Genomic DNA, 24,166 nt, shown 5'->3' on the forward strand with positions numbered 1-24,166 from the left:
ACTATTATTAAATCAATGATGACCCTTATAATTGGCGGCATGCTCAAACTGAGAAAAGACCATACCTTGTAACAGATGCAACTGGACCCTCGATTTTCTCTAGGAAAAAACAAGTGAGAAAACAATGGCTAAATCCTCCTGTCGGGAACTTGCAAATGCCACAGCTTGTGTGCTTCACACGTGCCCACGGTGTTGGCAGGTGAGGCTGGGCTCTGTGTGGACGCAGCACTTGTCCCTGTGGGTGGAGCCTGTGTGTGACGGAGGTGAGTAGGGGCAGGAAAAGCCGGCATCATGCCTGGAGCCTTGCAGCATTTCCCACCATCCTCCACAAACAGCACAGATGGAAAGTCCAGGCCAGGCTCAGAGTTTCCTGGCCTGGAGCCCCAGCAGCTCACAAGCTGCTGGATTCACCCAGCGTCCCTGGCAGGAAAGCACACATTGGTGGAGGAAAGGTGGTGATGGTCCCTGGTGCTCCTCTGTGGCAAAGAGGGTGGAAAGCTTGGCTCAGAGATTTACTTCACGGAGAACATTATGTCTGCTGCAGGAGTGGTTGCTGTAGCCGCCGCTCACTGTCCCCGTGATCAAGGACAGCACCAGGTCTCACCTCCGTCTGAAATGTCCTCCCTGCCTCGCCAGGGCTACCATGACCATGGTGCTGAAAGCCTGCCCGGGTTTGAACCCCAGCTCTACCACCGACTAAACTGGATCACTTTGTGCCTCTACTTCCTCATTTGGAAAATGGAGGTGACGACAGAAGCACCTCCCTCACGGACTGTCAAGAGGAGTAAAGGAGTTATAATACGTAAAATGCCAGGAATGCGGCCAATACCTAGCAAGTTCCATCTATGCTCTAGTTTGGAGATTTACTGTTTGCCGGGTAAACTATGCATCCTTTGAAAAATCAACCCAATAATCATCTTCAAGAAGCCCTCCCTGACTACCCCTGACCATACTTTCTACTCCACCTGCCTCTTTTCCTTGGATGTGTATGTGTGGGTGACACCGTGGGAGAAGGGGGGATATCCTCTCCATATATGGTCTGCGTCACACTGTAATTGTCCGGTTGTTTCCCCTGCGAGAGAGGAAGCTTCATAAAGGCGGGGGCTAAGTCTTGATCGTCTCTGTGCCCCGAGTATTTAGAAGAGGATCTGGAACCGAGTACAACCCCATGGCTATTGAAAGCACAGAGGAATGGCTGGAATGAAATGGCACAGCATGGGACGGGATAGGACGGGACAAAATAGTTGTGACATGATCTTTCGAAATCACAGCAGTAACACTTGCTTCAGGCAGTTTCAGGAAGAAAAATAACCTTGATCTGGAAGGCAATTCACCGATTGGTACCCAAGGTCTCCCTGGGGATATCAGGCCACTGTAAGCCCTCTGGACCTACCCATAGAAGGAGACTCCTTCAGAGCCAAGAGGGAGTTCAGCTGGAAAGGGCTCTGGCCCACAGCCCAGCTCCTGACCCTCTCCTCACGCTGCAGGCTCCATGTCAAGTGCGGTGGGCCAGGAAATAGAGGCTAAGTCACCACGCAGGGCACTGACCCCAGTCAAGCACTCGTGGGCAGCTCTGCTGGCCGCCCACCTTGCAGCTGCTGACAGGGACCATTTTCCTGGGACTTCAGACCTGACTGGTTCTCCAGGGAGCATAACTCCTGAAATTCCCGCCAGGCCTTTCTTAGGGAATCCCTCTTCTAGCCTTCTTGCTGGGAGAAAGGTGTTGGCATAACATGCCACAACTCTGCCACTGGGCAGCTGCCAAGCTTACAGCTCGACTGCCTAAGGAGTCTGTCCTGCAGAGGCCCCTGGCCTGACACTTCTGCCACGGAAAACTCATTTTATTTAACCTTTCTTTCCGGTATGGCATTTTAATGAAAAAGTCACTTAAGATCTGCAGTGAAAAATGCATTTTACTAGAACAATGCATAACCCAAATACCACTTGCCTTTTCTTATCAATTCTTAGCTCATTTATCATCTTTATTAAAAATCCATAAAGAAACATCAGCCTGGGAAACTGCTGGGTGTCTCTTTTAGGGAGGTGAGAAGGGAAGGGAAGGGAGGGGCGGGGCGGGGAGGGGAGGGGAGGGGAGGGGAGAGGAGGGGAGGGGAGGAAAAGGGAAATCAGGACTCTATGTACGCAGCCCTGGAGAGGGCCTTTGTCTACCCTCCACCTACAATCTCACCCGGGAAACTCCATATTCTAGGACCAAAAATCAACACTTTTCCTACAAACAAAGCACCATGTTGTAGGGAAAGGAATCACACAGTTCTAGATTCTGCACTACCATTTATAAGCCTGCTGACCTGGGGCAAGTTAGTTAAGCTTTCTGACACTCAGTTTCCCAGTCTGAAAAATGGGTGTGATAATACCTACTTCACAGGATTGTGGCAAGGATTAAATGAGAAAGCAAATGTGAAAACACCTAGCAGACTTAGGCAAAAACCAGATGTCCAGTAAAGGTTGGTTTCTTCATTAATTCATCCCAAAAGCACATAGCTGAGGGAAACCTTTCTGGTCTAGCTTGGCAGTCAGGGTGGGGAGTTGATAAACTTTACTGCAGAACTGTGGCCAAGAATCTTCCTCAAAGCCTTCCCGGGGCCATGGGTGTGGTTTTTCCAGGGAAGCAAGGTGCTGCCTCCAGAAATCCTGGGCTCCCCAGCAGCAGAGGAGCAAATGGCTGCCAGGCAGAGCCAACAAGAGGCCTCCAGCGTCTGTGTGGAAAGGGGTCAGAACAGGAGAGTGGAAGGACTAAGTACAGCAATTACCATTGACCATCTCATTTCTCCTCCCACAAATCTTCAGGGAAGAAAGGTACTGTCATTACCTCTGTGTCCTGATGACGCATCGATGGTGCACCTGGGTGAAGGGACCTGTGCACGGTCTCACAGTGGTAAGTGCAGGGCAGGGCTCTGGGGAGGCCACGTGAGGGCCCCACAGCCATAGTCTGAACCCTTCCTCTCTAATAAAGGTGTGGGGGCCACTCCCCTAGATGCTAAGTCTTCTAGGAGGCAGAACCGGGGCCTTAGGAGTCGTCCTGGAAACACCCAGCACCACTGTCCCCACCAAGCTGGCCCGTCCCTCACCAGCCATGAAGGCACACAGCACTACTTCAAAGCTCCAGGCGTGGCTCTATATGGACTTTTGCAAATAGCAAAGTCAGTCAGTAAATGAGCAAATGACACATTATTTATTATGAAATTCCAAGGGGAAGAAGAATCAATCACATATTAAGTTCATCTAAATACTAAGTGTCGTGCCTTTCATCCCCATTTTAATGGGCACCTAACTCAAGGCTGCGGGAGGATATTTAACTCGGTCCCGTGGAGAAAAGTGACAAAACCAATGTGACCTTGGTCTGCCTAGCATCTGATCTAGGCCTTCTGGTCACATCCCTCGGGCTGAGGCATCATCCAGTCCTCTGCAGTGCAGTGTGGAACTGCCCATTTCCTCTGCGTGCTGGTGCTTTCCCTCCCTTCTACAATTTGCCACCTTTTTCCTGATGTTTCCTCCTTCATCCTCCGCCTGCAAGTAAGACCCCCCAGCTCGGGAGCTACCTCACTGACCCCCACCCCACCGAGCAGAGGTGCCCGCAGGGAGGCCCTCACTGCGCAGGAGAATGTGTATCCAAAATGCGCCCCCATCGAGTCAGTGTGGCTGTCGGTCTCAGGCCTCCCTGAGCCTGGGGACTAGCTCTTCCTGACCTTGCTCAGCTTGCAGTCTCTTTTTCCCAGAAACTTGGTTCCAGTAGTCCACATAAGGCCCCTTGGTAGAAGAACAGTCCAGGGCTGAGAAGACAGGCTCTGCTGCCTTTCACTGCATAACTAAAGAACGCCTCTGGGCCATTTCCAGCTGGGAGCCCTACCATAACGGGCCCCAAGTAGCTTCCAACTTGTGAGCCTGAACATTTAAGTCGAAAAAAGCATTTAAATGCTCAGCTTCAACTGACACAGTGTCTTCAATGTGCAGGCAGTGGGCTGGGGACACCCGTTGGTACGCTCTCATGTGACTAGCCCTCTATCCCCATTTCGCACAAGTGAGGAAACTGAGGCTCAGAATATTGACGTAGCTTGTGGTTGGGGGTGAGGGATCACACAGCTAGTAAGTGGGATTCACACCCAGGCCTTCCAATGCCAAGTCCGACACTCTCTCTACCTAGCTCTGCCTCCCAACACCATGCTTTTGTGGAAACTATTCTAAGAAATCAAAGCAATTCATTTCTATCCAGAACTATAAATATCCAGAGACAGGGAGATGAAATGAGATGAAAAATCAGACATCCTTTCCCAGGATTTGGGAGCAAATTCTTGCAAAGCTCCTAAAAACATTTTGAGTTCTGAAAGCAAGAAACTGTCAGTGCAGGGGGCGGGGGAAGAGAGAGAAAAAAATAAATGAAAGAAAAAGCAGAGGGTAGAAGATAAAACGTCATGCTGACCTGACACTGGGCGCATCATGGCTGTACTAGCGCCCGCAAACCAGCAAAGACCGAGGAAGCTATGTGCTAAGTACACGCCAGCTCATTTCACCCTTACAACAGCCCCATGAGCTAGGGACTGACATCAACCCCATTCTACAGTTGGAGGAACTTGAGCACAGAGAGGTGAAGTAACTCGCTCAAGGTCACAGAACTTGTAAGCTTTAACCACCAGGGCGTGTGTGGCTCCAAAGCCCAGGTTTGTGAACTGTGTGCTCTACTGCCTCCCGCTGAACAGCCCAGCTACGAGGCAGCACACCTGACCCCATTCTAGGTCCTGAGAGGACAGACGTATTCCTGGGAGTCTATACTCTGCTGTCCACTCCAGCTGGTAACTCACTTGGAGCCCTGCATCCTCAGATGCACAGAAGGACCGCAGGGCAGGCAGGCGGAGGAACAGAACGAGAGGAAACACGTCACAGCCCCACCGCTTAGGTCCCCTGGGTCCTGTCTTCCACATCACCCTTCTTTTCTGCCCCACGGCCCCATGCATTTCCTCCGCCTAGTGTGAGGGTTAGGAGATTCATGCGTCTCAAATGCACATCTGAAAACCATCACTGATCATCAGAGTGGTGGCAATGCAGGCAGAACCCATTCCAGAACAAACGGGTTGCTCATCGAGTACTTTGGAATTTAATGCCATTTTTTTTTCTAGGAAAACCATGCTACCCCAAGGAGAAGTCTCCAGCCAGCCAATCCATACAGCACATTTACCCAGCATGAACTTGACCAACATTTACTCTAGTCTGCACCACCTAATACGTGAAGCAGTAGCCACATATATTGGTTCTTTAAATTTAAATATGTTAATTAAAATTAATAGGTCACACTAGCCACATTTCAAATAGTCATAAGTAGCATACAGTTACTGGATACCGTACTGAACAGAGCAGATCTAGAACATTTCCATCATTCCAGAAAGTTCTATTGGATAGCCCTGCTCCAGATCCTAACCCCAAATTCTAACACTGCCTAAGACAGTAAGTTCTTTCAGAGGTCAAATTTGGGGTGACAGGAACACATCACCCCTCCCAAGGGAAATCATGGTAAACTTCAGAAGATAGGAAAGGCAGCTTTGGAAATACACAGCTCCCAGTCTGTCCCAGCTCTGACACTTCCTGACCATGTCGTTAACTTCTATGTGCCGTCTCCTCGTCTCCCCAGGTATCTGTGAGGATCAAGTGAGACCGTGCTCAGCACACGCAGTGCTCCCTCTGTCCCCTCCAACGCCACCTGCCACACAGCAGTGGCCAGCAGCCCCAACTCAAAGTCATCGCTAGTGCCGGACCAGCCTGGGACAGAGGGGTGACGGGTGGAAATGGGACTCCCAGCTGCCAAGGAGCAGTGGAGGGGAGGCAGGGAGCTGGTGGGCTGGTGGCCTCAGGAGTCCGCCCGGCTCTCCTCGCTCCATCCCTTGTCATTTCAGTCCCTATGTTAGAATGATCTAAGGCCACTTTGAAATCAACCACCATGAGGGTAAGTACCCCAATCGCAGACACTGGGGGGCTGGGGAGGAAAGGCTGGAGGAAGAGAGGGCCAGAATTCCCATGAGGTAGCCCTGGGAATAAGAGAGAGGCCTGTGAGCCAGTTAAGAACCCATTCATTCATTCAGTAAACAATGACCGAGCACGTTAGGACTTCATGTTAGGTACCGAGGAGATGCAGATCAATAAGACACAGGCCTTGTCCTCAAGGCCTCCACCAACTAGTGAGACCAACAGAACACGCATCCGTGCACTAGTGTGATAAGTGCTCTGATAGTGGAAAACCCAGTGGCCGCAGGAGCTCAGACAACCAGATGGTGGGTAGGGGTCTTGAGAACGGGAAGTGAGAAAGGTATGGGAGGCTTCCAAAAGGTGGTACTTGCTCTAAATCTTTAAACACAAAGTAAGGAGAGGAGTCCCAGACAAAGGCAGCTGCAGGAACAAAGACAGATGGGGCATGAATACTTCATGTCACTACATCAAGCGGTTCCACAGAGCCAGCGTTTATAGAGAAGTGAGGGGAGATGAGGATGGAGGGAGCAGGTCACGGCGTCTTAGGACATCAGGCTAAGGGACATCTGCCCCACATACTTTCTCACTCCATGACATGCCCGCTTTACTGTGACTGAGAAGAGCAAGAGGCTGAGCCAAATCACTTAGTCACAACTCAAACTTCTGTTCAGACTTGGCGTATTTGATGTCTGCTCACATTCCAACGGAGGGCCTCTTGTCATTGCGTATAAAGAACGTTCATACATTAGGGATCATTCACATATTTTTTAAAAATTAAAAACGTATGCAAAGTATGAGCCCTGACTGGCTCATGGATTACACAACATGCTAATACACCGGTTAGCATATTTTTTCTTAAAGGGTCAGAGAGTAAAATATTTCAGGCTTTGGGAGCCATACAGTTTCTGACACAACTACTCAGTTCTGCAGCTGTAGCACAGAAACAGCCATAAACCATACATACATGACTGAGCACAGCTGTGTTCCCAGAAAACTTTTTTATGAAAACAGGCAGCGGGTAGGATTTGGCCCCTGTAGGCGACCCCTGCTATAAAGAACATCCCTGGGCCCAGCAGGGAAATATGAAGAAGGATTGTACATAATAGCAGTGTATCAATGCTGATGTTCCTGAGTGTGGTAAGCATGTTGTGGTGCTGCAGGAGAAGGTCGTTGTTCTTAGGAGACACATGCTGACGTATTTCGAGGTATAAAGGCTGTAACGCATTCTTAAGTAGTTCAGAAAGATAAGTATCTGTAGAAAGAGAGAGATGGCAAATGTGAGATATGACAAGATGGTAAAAATGGTAAAACCGGGTGAAGGGTATATGGATGTCCCTTGTACTAATCTTGCATCTTCTATATTAGTTTGAAAGCTTGGAGGGAAAACGTGAGTCGCTTCTGAGGAACAAAAGGTCTTCCTGAATGGCTGCTCTGAACTCCCATCCTTCCCGGCTCTCCCACCTGACCTAGCACTAGCTTGTCTTTCTAAGTGGGTGCAGCTTCACTTCGGATCATGTGCCTCGCCTTTTTGATTAGTTCTGCAAAACCAGAGAACGGTCATTTCAATGCAAAAATGAGAGCAGGTTCTTGGCTCCTTCTCAGGCCCCTTTTTGTTTGAATTCTTGTTTTTCTCACCCAACAGCCTGGAGACCGGTTTCCTGTTGACACTGGCCTCAGAAGCTGTGGAACAACAAGCAGCCCTGAGAGCCATGAGAGCTCCCCATCCTGGGGTTTCCTGCAGAAGACGGACTCGGGCGCAGCTGCTGAGGAAAGGAGGTCTCTAGCACTGTATGTGTGATGCAAGGCCACCTGGAACCCACAGGTGCTTGGTGTGACACTTTCTGCTGAGCCAGGAGCCACTGACACCGTTAAAAAGGTTGGCAGCAGCACTTTCCCAAGTAACCCACATCTGAATTGCCAACGATCCCACTGCAGAATGATTTCCTAATTGTTGACTTATTAGGAATCAATACCATGAAAAATACTATCACCTCCATTAAAGTAGTCATTGATTTTCACTGGGAAGGTACAGTTGTTTGGAGGCCCAGTATCTCAAGCTGCTTCAGTTTTGATTTTTCATCTGTCATACAAACACCATAAAGTACAGAATGTACAATTCCTGGAAGCGGGGAGGGGAGAGAAGTATGAATGACCATTCCAGGCCTCCCACCTTCCAACTCCCTGCGAAACATGGCCTTACAGCAATGTCAGTCAGGGGTGCTCCCTGAGCCTCCCTGGGCACCAAACCTGGCCAGCTCCACCAGGGAACGTGCATCACACACACATCTACAAGCCAGCTCAGGTCCATACGCTCTTCTGGGAGGAGAAATAAAACAGAAGTCCCTCGTAAGAGATGCATGGTATTACTTGGGCACCAGAGCTCTCATAGACTTGGCATAGACTTTCTCAGCTCTTTCGAAAGCTAGGACCCAGAGATCTTAAAGGGCCTTTCTATCTCCAAAGACAATGTCCTATGGATATAAGCGCCCTGTACATCTTCCACCAATCCCCCCCCCAAACACCCTTTGTGGTAGATATCATTCATTTGCCATTACTCACAATCCTCACCCTTGTCTGGAAGAGAATTATGCAACTTCCCTCCCCTTGCCTTGTGACTTACAAGGACCCTGCCCCGCTGTCAGGCTGTGCCACGTGACTTGTTTTGGTCAATGGAATGTGAGCAGACATTAAGGGTGCCAAATCTGAGCAGAAGTTTTAAACGTGACTGTACCATTTGGCTTAGCCTTTTGCTCTTCACAGCTACAATAAAATGGGCATGTTGAGGAATGAGAAAAATATATGGAGCAGAACCCCAGTTAATGCATAGGCAACATGCGACACAAGGAAGAAATAAACCTTTGTTTTGTAAGGCACTGAGATTTGGGGGCTGTTTGTTATGCAGCCAAACTTAGCAACAACTCATTACTCACCCTCCAATAAAGGAGTAGCAAGTAAGCTTCTGGGAATCTACCAGCTCTTTGCACCCATATACTACGGCTCTTACCCACCACCTAACAAAGCCCAGGCCTGGTCCCACCTTCTCGGTGACTCATTTTCCATCCATTTACATTGAAGACTCCTTAAGGAGTGAATCTTCCCAGCCGTGTCTTAGTTCATGACTCATTCCTGCCAATGACTCTAGTTGGGAGAAAGAAAAGAAGGCCTAATGCTTCAACAGCACTACTGGGGATCTCAGAGTGACTATTTCCCCCACCTCTTTCCTCTCCTGGAGGCGCTGCACACCAAGGGCTGATGGCTACTCGCTGAGTAAGACACGGAGCTCGCTATACAGGAGACGGCACTGAGGTGCTGGGCTCCAGGTCAGGCCAAGTCCTGGGCCGTTTTACCCCCTTAAAGCACAAGCCTCCTAGGACCTGGGTGACTTGGGCATGTCGCTCTGTCTGAACCGATCAGTGGTTTTCAAACCCAGCCCCGGGCTCCTCAGAGAGGTCTCAGCAGATACCTGGCTGAGGTGAAAAGCGGCCTGTGGCCAGTGGACCCTCAGGTCCTGCTTCAGCCACATCCGTTCTGCTCTTATCTGCTGATTTATTAGGTTTCCAGGTAAGATTTATTTGGACCAGGAATTCTATGACAAATGCATTTCAAAACCATTGACCAGGTGATCTCCGAGCGCCTTTCCAGCTCTGATGCTCTGGGAGCCTGCCAAGCCCCCACCTTTTTGTGCATTCCGTGGTCATCGTCTTCCTGGTCACTGTAGTAAAGGGTTTACTAACACCCAAAGGGCAGCCAGTGACAACTCACTGACAAGCAAGAATAGACTGAGGTAGGTTCAGAACAACTCAACTAAGAGCTATAACAGCTGCCTCTAGTGCTGCAAGGTGACTGGAATGAGAAGGCTAAAGAAAACCACCAGTTTGGAGACACTGCTATGGGAATAGCCCCATGCTTAGCTTTCCCCTGGAGGATTACCTTCTGCTTAGAGTACCTGGGAAGACCACCACCTGCCCCAAGCCCAACATCCCATCTGGAAAAGGGTCTTTCTGAGTGAGAGTCATACTTTTAGATCACATTATATGGCCAACGTGCCCTGGAAACTATCTCAGGGAGTGGAACTTTGTTGGGGAATTTGTTGATTGGAATTCTGATGCTCATCCACTGCCACCCCCACCCCACCCCCATCCCTCCCTTTTTGTAGCTCCCACATTCTCTCAGAATTCTTTTAGGAAACTCTGGTCTCAGGGAGCTTATAGGCCATGGGTCTGGATGGACAGCCTCCTGGTTTCCCAGAGCCCCTGTGGGTTGACCCATGTTCTGAGCCCAGGGGAATAGGGTAGAGTCTTGACAGTCAGGCCTTCATGACACCAAGGGCCACCTCCTATCTGTCCAGGCACACTTTGCTACCTGAAATGAGTGAAAATACTCAATGGGACGAGACCCATTCTTCCATGGATCAGCGCCGACCATGAGACAAGGAGTGGTCTGGACACCAGCGCAGAACCAGGGGTGACCATGACCCACATTCCAGTTGCTGGTAAGTAGGCAAGCAGGGCAGAGACAAGAAGTGGGGACCAGAAAACAGGGCATGAGGTTGCTGGAGCAGCCAGAGGAGATTAACTGCACCAGACAGAAGCTGGTCCATGGAGACAGGAAATTATCAGGAAAGAGAGAAACTCTGGTTCAAGGAGATTTATGTACGAGGGATATGAGCAGAGCAGGCTACTCAGGAAGCAAGGGCCTGCGTGATGGGAAACGCAGCTTGGACTTTTCTTGGCTGGGAAAACACACAGAAAGGGCTTAGACTCCGCTGTGAGCAGAGGACGTGTAAAGTAGCTCCGCTGGGCTGAGAGTCCAAGTAAGGGGGAGCCCTGGACTGTGACTAGAAGAGATCACCCCATCTCATGGGTCAGTTTTTGCCCCAAAGAGCTTAGCACTGGGCTGAGCACACAGTATGAGATTTAACGTGTCAGAGTGTTAGACTGAGTCCACCATGAACCACTCCAGCAGCTTCCCTGCTGCTTTCTGGCCCCCACCCCCTCTATTCTCCACATGCAGTGAGAGCAGCCTTTTAACACTGCTGATCTGTAGGTCTCCTCCCTTCTTACACGCCCCGGCTGGCCTGCCACTGCCCACATCTCCTTGCCTCTCCTTGCAGTTCAGCCCACCTTTACCCACAATTCTAGCCTCAGCTGGTCTCCTTCCCCTCGCACCCTACGTTTCTTGAACATACCAAGCTCTTTTCCTCCTTGCGGACTTCCATTGTGCAGATGGGAAAACTGAGGCTTAAAACAAATGTAGCTGCTTGCCCAAGAGCACAAGGCTAGTGAGTGTCAGAGTCGGGATTTGAATCCAGGCAGACTGATCTGTGGCCCATGTGTGTAGCCACCACCAATATGGCAACTTTAGAACACAAAAAGGAAAGGTTCCAAGGACATGTCTTTGGAGAATCAACCCCTGGTTCTGTGTGGCAGAGCAGGAACCTATGAGTCTGCACTGCCTTTCCTCAGCGTGCTAGGAAACAGGGTTATTTGGTGATATAGATCTTTAAAATCAGTGCCACCCCCTGAGCTTGTGCCCCTGTGTTTCCAGAAGCCCCGCCAAGGCTCCAGTCCTCTCAATGACGAGGTCAGATCAAGGTCAGAGGAAGTACCAGGTGAACTCCAGGTTCCTCTGGTGACAGGTGCCTCTCCCTGGGCCGTGAGAATGGGCTGTGGAGGGTGGGGTGCTGCACAAGTTTTGGATCAACCCAGTCCCCAGGGGCCCTTTGCAATGGGTTATGTTGGCTTTGGCAACCACTTGTCAATTAACTGTGTGCAGGCCAAACATAATATCATGACAAAGAATAGTTCAATTCAGTTCAAACAGACTTACTCTACAGAGCCCATAATACGTAATGAGGTTATTCAATCTAGAAAGAAATCCAATGACCTGGAAAAAAAACTGCTGTGTTAAAGCGACCATTTTCTTTACCTGCGTGTCCACAAGCTCCTACTTAACCTGTGGGCGGTAGTGTCTGCCTGGGCTGCAGGCTGTGAAGGTGTCTGTTCATGCCGGGGTCCCTGCCCTGCCCCTCTGCCCTGGGATGCCACAGCGAGCTGTGTGCCCAGAGATGGAGCCCACTGACAGGGCCAAGGTATGAGATCTGAGCCTGAGGGATGGGACAGGAGGAACCCTGAACATTAAACACGGCTGGCCTGTACCCTTCCACGGGAGGACAAGGAACACAGACGTGTGACCCTGTCAGCGGGGCAGCAGCAGGCACCCATTTCTGCTAATGGGAAAGAAGGAAAACACAATGACAGGAACAACCCCAACTGGGGCACAGGCTGCCATTTTGAATTGCCTAGTCCGGAAGCCCAAAATATTGAGAAGAATTCTTAAAACAACAGCCCCTTACGCTTGTACATTTGACAAAAAGGAGAGGATGCTACCATTTATTGAGCACCAACTCTACACAAAACCCTTTCTAGTTGTCATTTTTTAAAACCCTCGCAGTGGCCCCATGAAGCAGGGCTTTTTCTTAGCCCATTGTACAGGTGAGAAACCTGGGTCTCAGAGACACTAACTGAGCTGTCCCAGGGCCAGCAAGCAGATGGGCCTAGCTCCACACATAGCCCGGCCCAGCACCTCCACAGAGGACTTCCTGACCAGGCTGAGAAGACGAGGTGAAAAGGGGTGTCAGCCTTATGCTAAGGCAGGTGTGCCCACCTCGAAGGGTCAGGCCAAGATGAAAAGCCACCATTCATAGAGCACGACTTAGTACCGGAAACTTGCTCAGAGATGATATTATTCAAGATTCACCACCACCATGCCAGCCTGCGTTTTGTTACCCCAATTTACAGAGGCAGAACCTGAAGCTCCGAGAAGGGGAAGGGAAAGAGGGAGGTGGGAGTGCTATTCGACCCCGCACGTCCCCAGCAACCTCAGCCTGCCTGGGAAGACAGCTTGGCTGGGTCAGCAAAAGCTGATGGAGAACCAGGAGCTGCCGTGAACAAATCTTTCGACTCCTAGGGGAAAGGCTTAGATGTTGCGAGGACAAGTTTTCTCTACACCAAGTGTTCTGTGTGACTGAAAGGGAGGTCCTGTGTCCTACTTTTCATCCTAGTCATTGCCTCAGTAAATCCATTAGGAAGACACCCCTGCATGCGCACAGCGCACAGAGACGCCGTGAAGGTGGCCTCCCCCTCACGAAGCATCCAGGCTGGCGGGCTGACCCCACTGTCCGAGGTGCTGTTGTGGGGCTTTCTACACACCCTTTCATTTGGTGCTCATGATGACCTTAAGGGTTGGCGCATTCTTTCAAGATTCTCATCTTAGAAAAGAGAGCTCAGGAGATCGGGCTGGCTCCCCGCGTCTCCAGCTAGTTCCAGGTGCAGTTGGGATTCAAACCTAGGCCCCTGAGCCTGAGCTCTCCAAGTGATACCAGACGGTCTTTCAACAGCAGAGGAGAATCTAAGCAAATCAATTATTGGGGTGTGGCTTCCTGTCCCTCACGGGAGAGGAAGATCACTGATCACAGAACACGCTCCACAGCGAGTGACTGACAGGGAGGCCGCCTTTCCCAATGGCTGCCTGTGGTATCAGCTTGGGAAACGGCCTCCCCATAGGACAACGGCCACCCAAGTCAGACAAAACAACTGGGCCCCCATTTTACAGGAGGGGCCAGAGGAAGCAAATGGTTTCTGAAGGCTGCAAAGGACCCCCGGGCCCTGCCAGGACCAGAAAGCTGATCACATCTGCTTCCTCAGACTGGGGAAGCAGAGAGAGTTGGAAGACTCAGGACATGGTGGGTGAGCCTTCCCTGCGGCTTGGCATTAAAGACCTGATTGGGACAGATAGTCCTGAACTTTTGTATAATCCTGCTTTATCTTAAAAATATCAAAACAGAAGATCCTCCTTCAGTTCCTGACCATACCCAAACGGGCTAATCCCGCATGATGTCACATCCTCCAGAAGCCGTCAGTCCCAGCTTCTGGCTTGGCCTTTCACCCACTTAAAGGAACCCACAGCATCATGGCCACCAGGATGTCACATGAGGTTTACTTAGGGTCAAAGTCTATCTCATGTCATAAAAAGTCTGCCCACCAGCACCGAGCACTTTCCAAGATGGCTCAAAGGAAGCCGAAGGCACTCTGGGTGCAGGCAGGGGCCGATGTCAAAGGGAACTTCCTTCTGCGGGACGACCAGACGAGCCATAAAAACAGATGGAGCCAATTCAGATCCCTCCCAGCAAGGGAGCCACGTTAGGAAAGCAAGGACAAGCAGAAGCATTAGGATAAATTACTCTGAGAGTTTATAAAGGCTTGCTGCTCACCACTCCCGGGAGGCTGAGGAATTGTTTGCTCCAGCCTGGCAGACCAGAAGCATGCAAATTAATAGCCATGATTTATCGGGAGGTGTTTTTCACCGGCATTCTTGAACCAGGTTTCTTTAAGTATTTGGGTTCATCTATCTAGCATGTGCCCAGTCTAGTTACTGCTACTATTATGTAAAATGCGTCATAAATCCAACATTTAAAAGAGGTTTATTTAAGCTGGCCTGGTATCCAGGGTCCAAGCTTGTTACCATGCAGGCAATTAATTCCTGGCAGGGCATCGGAGGGTGGAAGCTAATCCACGGCGTCTGCGAGCCACTGGATGGTCACGCAGTTTCTGGGAGGCCCTCAAGTCACCTTTCCCTACTCCAGAGCCACTCGCCGTCCCTGGACCAGCCTCTGCTTTTAGGTTGCCACGCCTGCGCTCAAGCTGTCCTTCTTCCTGGCACGCCCCTCCTACCCCACACCTCTGCCTGCCAAAATTCTAAACCACGTGCAAGGCCCAGGTCAAGGGTCTGCTCCACCAACGCTTTTCCTGCTCGTCCAAGGCAAGACTCTCCCTCTTGCCTCTCCCACCCGAACAGGCGGAGGCAAAGAGACTGCAGGTGAGTTGGCAGACCCTGGGCCCAGTCTCTTCTCCTTCCTGAAACCTCAGTTTCCTCATTTGAGAAGATGACCTCAAAGTTACTTTGGGGGCAAAAATTGAATGTAGTTCTCATGCCTTGAAATTCCTGCCCGGTTACCTTCTATTGGAGGCCATGAATTCCTGGAGGATGAGACCGGCTCCCTCCATCCTCACATCCTCCCAGCACCCAGCACAGTGTGTCTGGCAAACAACAGATGCTATGAATGATACAAAGGAGGAGGGATGAGGGGCAGGAAGACAAGGAAAGAAGAGGGAGAAAGGAAAGTGAGCCACTTAGCTAAGTAAGGGACTCTGTTTGTAAGTCACCAACCATTCTAGAACAAAAACATTACCATTGTGGTCACTCCTCTGAGGAGGAAATGTGACACTGGCCTGAAATGTTGAAAGTTACATCTACATTTATTGAGAACGCACAATATGCCCGACCGGCTGTGTAGCCTGAGCTCAGTGTCCTCGCCTGTAAAATGCAGACGATGAAACTGACCGCACAGCTGGTGGGGATTAAATGAAATGACGGCTGGGCTGCACTCAGCAAGCGCCTGGCTCGTGCCAAGCACACGGCAGCGTTAGCCGTTATTCTGCTTGTTACCATCACCTTTCCATTCCACATCCACCGGGTCCTGAGGAAGACCACTGCGAACCACTGAACCACGCGTCGCCCCCGGCCACAGAATGGAGCTTCGCCCCAACGCGGGGCAGCCCTGCTCATCCAGCCCTACTCCTGGGCAGGCGCCCTCTGACCCTTCGCTGCCCACTCTCTGGAAACTGCCTGGCATATGAGGAGTTAAGACCACCGAATGCCAGAAAAAGATGCCATTCACATCCCCCAACAGTTCAAAGACCCTGCCCCTTCCAGCTTCTGTTTCATTAGAGGCAGTGTCACTGGTAAGGGGTATGTGCACACTCTCTCCCCTCTGACCCAAGGGGTCTATGTGAAGCCCACAGAATCCTGGGCTCCACACCCAGAAGCCAGACATGCTGAATGATTTGGAGATGGAAACTTTATCTTAGTAGAAAGGGGATGTAGATGAGCTCTCCACTAGCCCCCGAGGGAGCGAGTATCTTTGTCAGGAAGATCCTTGGCTGGGGAAGTACATAAATAAGTGAAAAAACAGGGCTTAGGTGCTGGGGGGGTAGCCGAGGCTTCCAGGAAGCAGGAAACTGCCGCATACAATGAAGGGAAAGACGGGCCATTTGGGAGAAGGAAAAGCAAGGCTTGGACTTCAGGATGTAACCATCCCCACAGCCTTTCCAATATCCCCTAAAGTGAAGGTGCTATGCCCGCCTCAGGTGAGACTGCTGAGGTAAGGTTTTTCTTGCCAGCGTTGACTTGGGGCAAAGCAGAGACCACAGGTGCACAGGCCACAGCCAGACATGGAGGAGACTCCGAGATGGGCCCTGGAACGTGCCAAATCCTGTGTAGGCTAAGGACACCCCTGGGCCATGGAATCGAGGACCACGAGGGGGTGAGCCCAGGCTACCCTACCAGCCTTTGGTATTTTGTTTTTCCTCTTCCTCGTGTCCTGGCCCACGGGGATTGCACTAGCGGATTGGAAGCAGCCAACACCGAAGACATGACGCCAAGGGTGACGGGGCCCTTTCCCTGCCTCCGTACATTACGGGGATTGAGACTGCACACCTGATCCCCACCACGAAGAGGAGGGTCAGCCTTTGGTTTTTATGAGGGTTCTGGGCAGACGCTTCCACAGGTCACTGGCTAAGAAAACGGATCCATAGGAGGGGCAACGAAAAGGCATAAAAAGGAAAGATACTCAAACTCAGTAAGTCAAATGATCTCCTCACTCTCTGCTTGTAACTGCTCCCCAAAACATCCTTTTCAAGTGACAGAACACTAGCCCAATATTCAGCTTTCCTGGCGGAAGAAAGAACTTTAATTAAAAATTAAACTGCAGCTTGAGTGCACCTGGTAATGTGTGCAATGGCCTTGAGCCAATTGAGGAGAGGTTTCCCTTTTATCCCTTCTTTCACCAGGATGGATTTATTGCTTGGCTTTTAAAGAAAGAGGAAAAGGCAACAGGGCATCTCAGGAAGAGACCCCACCTCCTGGAGTCAGGAGGTGAGGGGGAGTAAGGGCTGCGTGCTGCAGGCAGGCCTGGGCCTCCTGTGTGCAGGACAGATGGGGGCTGTCCTCTCCTTGCCGCCACTGCTTTCCTCCAGGACTCTGGCTACATAAGCAGTGAAGTGGAGAAGACAGGAAAGTGCAATCCCAACCAACCTCCCCCTACCAGCCAGTTCCTAAGATTAGCCTTCTGATGCTTTGTGCTTTCTTGGAAACTGAAAGGACTATGTCAACAGCAAAGAACTTGAGGCTTGGACCAACTGGCTCCCTGGAGATCCAAAAGGGATGGGGTGTCCTCCCTCTGCCCGGGGCGTCAGGAAGGAAGGAGGTGAGGGCAGCATCACGGGACATCTGGGGGAGGGACGGGCCCCTTCCGGAGCTATACCCAGCCATGAGCGCAGCTTGAGTTTCCTGGCCAGCGGCATCTCAGCAGATATGCAGTGGCCGGGACCTGGCTGTAGTCAGACACAATCTCAGTGGGGGGAAACGTGAGTCTGGGCCTATGTTTGGCCAAGTGGAAATGATGACAGAGGAAGCGTCCTGCTCCGCCGCCATGGCATGGGACCACCCTGGTCTGCCCACAGCTGGCTCCAGCGAGTGCTGAGTTGAGGCGCAGTTGCTTCCACCTCTCTAGGCTCCGCCAGGGCTTAGAGGTGACAGGAAGCAGGCCACATGGCCGAGCTACGTGGCTTGCCCACTCCAGTGATTTCCAAACTTGTTGTAGTCATGAGATACGTGCCCAATAAACTATGTGACTCTCAATATATAATACAGACAGAGCAGAGCAGCTCAGGACAAAGCGAGGGTTGCATTGGGGTCTCTGTCCCTACCCCGTACCCATCAGGCCACAGCCCTTGATTCACTTCCAAGGTCCCCCATGGCCTCATAGGGCATAATCAGAAACCAGGGACATGAGATGAGGGCTTTGGAACTGACTCCCAGAGCTCCAATGTGGGAGGGGCAATAAAAAAGCAGGGGTGATTAAGATTAATTGATAATGTGTCTCTTTCTAAATAAACTATTAAGCCCACTCCTGTGTGCTGTGAAGCCATGCCAATAGGTGATTTTAGAAATCAATGTGCTAAGCCCTACAATGCTCAAGAACAAATTCCCACATTTAACCCTGCTCCAGTGAGGAGAGCATCCTGGGAGCACAGCAGGAAGAAGATTGTCAAGATGCAGCTTTAACACCCTGGGTCTGTATCCAGCCCCTAGCTGAGGTGTGACTCAGTAATTTCACCTGTGAAATGGCTTCATAGGACCTGAGAATTCAACAAAAGATGCCCCCCACACCCTCAGTATGGTGGGTTTCCTACAGTGATGAAAGGGAGGCCGCAGTGGAGGGAGTTTAGAAGATGGAAAGTTTGTGTCACTCAGCTTTGGGCAAGAAAATAAAGGGGAGAGTAAGTGGATTAGAGAGACAGTAAGACACAGGATAGGTAGGTAGGTAGGTAGATAGATAGATAGATAGATAGATAGATAGATAGATAGATAGATAGATAGATAGATACGGAGATGTCTCTGAAACAGAGGCATTCAACAATCAGTAACTCTGGCTTTACTACTAACTCCCCATGTAACCTACGTTCAGCATGTCACATTGTGTTTGGATCCAGGTTTTCCAGTCTGTTCCCAAGATGCAGGGAAAGACCTTTGTGACAGCACCGTGGCAGGCTCAGGTCAAATCTCATCAGTTACTGACGCTGAAGGCTGAGGAAGCTGCCATCCTGCTCTTCTTCCTCCACTCTGAGGCCTAACTCTGGGATCTTCTTCCTAAAAGCTCTCATAAAACAATCCCCCCTGGACTCTTAACCCCTAAATAGTCCAGGCTTTCTCATGCCTCTGGGCCTTTGCCGAGGCTGTTGCCTCAACTTAGAAGCCCTCCCTTCCCCATTCTGCTACTAAACTCTGACACATGTTTCAAGTTCAAGTACCTACAGTTCTATGGCCAGACAGTTCCGCCACTGGAGGAGGTTACAGGTTAATGAGACCTCCACACGAAAGTAACATGCAAAATATTTAATATGGACCAAGAAGGGCACTACCCAAGCAGAACACCCAACAGGTACTAGTCAGGACGGCCCAGACGGCCACACCAGCACCTTCCAGAGACCAGTGACCCTGCTCCCACTCAGCGTCACCCGTATCAGGGCCATCTCTCCCCCTGACCGAATGTGGACCAAACTCCCTCCTGGGCTCAGCAAGGATAAGGGCAGGGGGTGAGTGACTCTCTACCTGCTGATAAGCATCTCCACTGCCTGTTACAGCTACAGGATCAGGGGTCATTTCCATCCTCCTCTGGACAGTACAACCACACTGAAAAGGCCACATTGGGGCTTCCGTGACCTTTACCTTCCTCCAGCACAAGGGGATCCTAGCGAAAACCACCAAAGATTGTATCCCCCTTCATGGTGCCATCCTGAAGCAGCCCCTTGGAGAGAGAGTGTGGGGACAGAGCCAGGAGAGTAGTTTCCAGGCTCTCGGCCTCACATGGAAAGGTGCTGGCTTGGGTAGTAAATGGCCATCAACTGTGATTGGATGGCCATCAGCTGTGGCTAGTTGGCCGTCAGCTGTAACCAGTGAGCCATTGGCCACTAATATAACTGCCGTGGCTACGCTAGCAGAAAATGGGGGCTGGCAAGAAGATGGTGGCTGAGCTAATAAGTGCGGATTGCAGTTAAGACAGCGGGTTGCGGACAGTGTGGCTCCTGCTTCCTGTATCTCCAACCCAGCCGCCAGCGAGAATATAGTGGTATGACTCCCCTATCTATGGCTCCATGGATGTTCCTTTTTGGCCTCACCATATCCTGCGTTCTTATGCAGGGAGCAGGACTAGAGATCCCGCATGCCACCCTGCATGAAAGAGAGAGAGAGAGAGAGAGAGAGAGAGAGAGAGAGAGAGAGAGAGAGAGAGAGAGAGAGAGAGAGATTGACGAAGACAATTTATGTGCTGCATGAGTTTAGTCTATTTGCTGGTGTCCCAAGGGAAGCAGGCTTGCTGAGTTCCAGCTGCAGCAGCTAGAAGGGCCTTATCTTTCCTAAGGTCAAAGCCACAGGACAGAAGTGCTTGAAGCCTGAGGGGCAGACAAAGCTGGAGGGCTGGGAGTCAAGTAGCACAGCCCACACTGGTGCTGGGTAAGTATAAGCACAGGTCCAGGGGGCAAGTACAGGGCAGAGGGGGAGGCCAGGGCAAGAAGCAGGACCCAGGAAGGCCTGGCTTTCTGGCTGTTTGCTCCTCCTGTCAGAGAAGCGCTGAGTCCCACTGGCTCTAATATGACATTCATTTTTCATCTGGGAACAAAGGGGTTCTAAACAGAGCCAGGTGTCAGTCGTGTGCCATTCCTGCCTTCTGGGGATATTCTGCTTCCCTTGCCCACCTGTAACAGTTACTAACTTCCCTGCTACTTGGGTCTGAACACTGATCCAGGCAGAAACAGGCACAGCTGTCCTCGTCACCCACCCAGCTGTCCTCGTCACCCACCCAGCTGTCCTCTCCCACATGCACACAGCAACCCAGCCTCAAGCCCAGGTCACCTAAAGCAGTCACACAGAGCAGGGCTGCCGAAGGTGCAGCCCCTTGTTAATTCAACAGGGGCCGCTACTGACTGGGTGCTTTACAACTGCCGGATCCAGCTGCCTCTCCTGCCTAGGCTAGCAGAGGACTCGGGAAGCCCCCAGACATCTGCCTAAAAAGAAGGCGTGTGGCCGTGTCATGCTCAGCAGGACAGAAGCATCCAGGCTGACTGGAGACCTGTGCTTATTCCCAGACGGGCTGCTACCCTCAGCCCCACATGTCAGGAGCCGGTCTGCCTTGGGACCGACTTGACTGTCCTACAGGTGAGCAGCCATTCATTCCACATGTATTTCTGAAAGCCTCCCAGCTGTCAGACATCCTGGTAGATGAGCTGCTGAGAAGAACAGGCCGCCCAAGTCCCTGAGCCCTTGACAGTTACAAGTCTACTGAAAGAGAAAGACAACAAATGAACAGATACATCAAGTCATCTCGGGTGCTCACACGTGTACAAAGGAAAACAAAGCAGAGACAGTGGTACAGAGGAGGAAAGTTGTCAGAAAAAGCCTCTCTGAGGTGAGATCTGGGCAAAGGGCTGAATGACATGACAAGGAGCCGTGCAAAGAAGTGGGCATCCCGGGTAGAGGCCCTGAGGCAGCAGGCACACAGCTGGCATGCCTAAGGAAGTGCACAGGCGGACGGGGCTCGAGCAGAATGGGCAGCTAGAGAGAGTGCGGGAAGGGGGGGGCAGGGCCGCAGAGCAAAGGGCCACTGTGGGGGGTGTCACTGCTCCCAGTTCTTTGCTACCCTCCTGTAAGAGGATTAAACATGCCTATCTATTGCTCTGCGACTTGCAGTGCTATTTGGTGGCAACTACTCATCCAGCCCCACAGCGAGTGGCTATGGCACCTACACGGGCCAGTGCAATATAAGCAGAAGTGACGTACGCCACTTCAAGGTGACGCTTTAAGAGACAGTACCATGTTTGCCCGAAAATAAGACCTAGCTAGACCGTAAGCTCTAATGTGCCTTTTGGAGCAAAATTAATATAAAACTCGGTCTTATTTTACTATAATATAAGACCAGGTACAACATAACATAATATAATACCAGGTCTTACATTAATTTTTGCTCCAAAAGACGCAGTAGAGCTGACGGCCCGGCTACATCTTATTTTCGGGGAAGCACGGTATGATTGGCCATTGCTGCTCCCTTAGCCTGGGTCCCGGAATGCAGAAATCATTGAAGCAGGGCTGACATTCAGTGTGAACAAGAAATACACCTTTGGGGTAGAAAGCCTTTGAGGTATCACTCAGCACAACCTAGCAGAAAACTCACTACCACACCCTTCGAGGTCCCATTAAAGAAGGTGAGATTTATTCTTCATATAATGAACAACCATTCCAGAGCTTTGAGAAGAGTGTGCTTTCACAAGACCAGATCTGATTATGTTTTTAGTAGACCACCCTGACTGCTACGTGGAGAACAGACACCCCTGTCAGCTGCGCCCCCACCACCTTCTCCACACTCATCCCGGCCACACACCTCTGAAGATGCAGCCACCATGGGCCTGGGCAGGAAGGTCTGGGATATCCTTGAGCCATCTTGTCCCCCATGTTACTTTATATCCCAACCTGAAAGGCACTGACTGGCCTCTCTGTAAGCCCTGCCCACACACCCCTCAGAAAGGGTGTTCACAGGCTCTTCTGCAGAAGCCATGAGGGCCAGCAAAATCATGGTGCTTTCTAGCTCTTTGCCGAGAAGTTGCATTCAATGTGTCATTCTATGAGGGGATTTTTCCAAAGCATCACAGATCTAGGCTTGAGAGAGGGGTCTCCTGCTCGGTTCTAGTCCGGGAAGATACAGCCAAATCTGCCTCTGTTCTTTCATTCTTTGCAGGACCATCTATTGGGTTCTTTCTCCTGGCACCTGGTCCTCCTGCAGGCTCATTCTCTGTATGCACATATCATATCCCCCAACAGATGATGACCATTCGATGCCTCTGTGTCCTCCAGAGCGTCTCACACAATGCCTAGCACATAGTAGGTATTCAATTAGTATGTATTGAATGAATGAGTAAACGCAAACTATCAGAATCCATAGGCCAAAATAAAATTCAGAGGGTAAAAAGATTGCTAGCTCTGTTTCTGGCTGAAAAGCACATGAAAGCTAGGTTTAATCAATAAATGAAAAAGGTTGTAGCTACTAAATTCTTCTCCACGTGGCACCAGCAAAGGACACATTTACATCTCATTCCCCAAAGGTAGGACATCAAAAGACCAGAGGTCCTATGAGATGTCACTCGTTCAAAGGCAGACCTTCAGAAGGTCACACACCAAGACATTTCCAAATCCCTGACCATATATGGAAAATGCTGAAATCTCCTTTAGTAAAGCAAAAGCCAACCTGGCAACGTACATGCTCTCAGCCAGTGGTGGGTGAATCCTTACAATGTGCGGGCATTAGCTGGACCTGGGGGGAGAGATGAAGCTGCCCAAGGCATTGTCCTGTCTCCAAGGGGCATATTGGTCTCAACACCAATATAAGACCCCAATAAGTGAATTTTGGTCTTGGGCAAGTTAACAGTTCTCCACAAAATGAAAGCACAAGGTCACACTCAATGAAATAGAGATGAACCAAATTATTGGGGGGGGTGCGGGGGGTGGGGGGGCTGGCTAGAAATACTTTAAGCTTTGAAGAGTCTGACCAGGAAGAGAGGAAAAAAGAGGTCACACAGAGAGAGCAAAAAGAGGAAATAGGAGAAGTGGCCCTTGAATTCCAGGAACTTGGTTCCAAAAGGCAGGACAAGTGGCCAGAGGCAATAAAATTAAAGCAAACTGTCCTGCCAAGAGTTAGGGACAGGAAAGGAAGCTCAGGGACAGACACGGTGCTCTGCCAGGAAAGACCCAGAAGTTATATCCAGGAAAGGGGAAAAATAAAAACAAACTCACAAACACAAGGGCACAGCTTGTGTTTTACAGTCTTAAAAAAGTAAGTCAAAGTCAACAGGAAGCTTGGAGACACCGGATTACTGATGGATGGAAAGCTGATGGCAGATGCCATGAGACAGAGCGGGTGCCTGTCCTCAAGACATTTGGCGGGGCCTACTGCCCTCTGCACTCAGGGCAGGCAGAGTGCAGAGAAACACGTCTGATCATATAAGGACTGAAAGGAAAGCCTAGAGTAAAACACCCAGACGGTCGTTTGCTCCTTGAGATTCCTGGGGACGGTGGAGTCCAAACAAGCGAAACCAAAGAGCCATAGTGTAAATTCTCCCTATTATTCAGTAATAGCAATAAGCACATACACACATAAAGCACGCCTGCTGTAGATTCAAGCATGATGGTTGTCTTGAGGAAAAAGTGTATGAGTGTTTGAGTTTCAAACTGAACTGGCCACTTTTTTCATGGAACACTGTTTTTACTTGAAAGACCAACTGACAGACCATAATTATTCAAAGTTGGGAATTCTCATAAACGAAAGACGTGAACTTGTCAATCCAAGGGAAATTACTGATAGCAATTTTATCCCCATGATAAAATTTAAGCTCTTTAGCAAAAATTAGAATTTTGGAAAACTTGCACCCACCACGAGGAGCTTGACTGCTTCTCAATATACTTAAAGACTTCTGATGAGATCAAAGGGCATATTAACGAAAGTAATTTTTGATGAAATGATAAACAT

The 24,166-nt window shown here is 50.4% G+C and overlaps 1 protein-coding gene and 1 non-coding gene across 2 annotated transcripts in view; both read right to left on the reverse strand.

Moving 5' to 3' along the window:
* GALNT18 (polypeptide N-acetylgalactosaminyltransferase 18) overlaps positions 1–24,166 on the reverse strand; it is a 311,162-nt gene that overhangs the window by 256,781 nt on the left and 30,215 nt on the right. The gene's annotated exons all lie outside the window — the stretch shown is intronic.
* Positions 16,408–16,554, reverse strand: LOC141572549 (small nucleolar RNA SNORA57). The gene has a single exon (XR_012497874.1). It is a non-coding gene; the product is annotated as a small nucleolar RNA SNORA57 (small nucleolar RNA).

Source organism: Rhinolophus sinicus, chromosome 14 (genome assembly GCF_057876585.1).
Source record: "Rhinolophus sinicus isolate RSI-liver-muscle chromosome 14, RSI-T2T, whole genome shotgun sequence".
NCBI classification, from domain to species: Eukaryota; Metazoa; Chordata; class Mammalia; order Chiroptera; family Rhinolophidae; genus Rhinolophus; species Rhinolophus sinicus.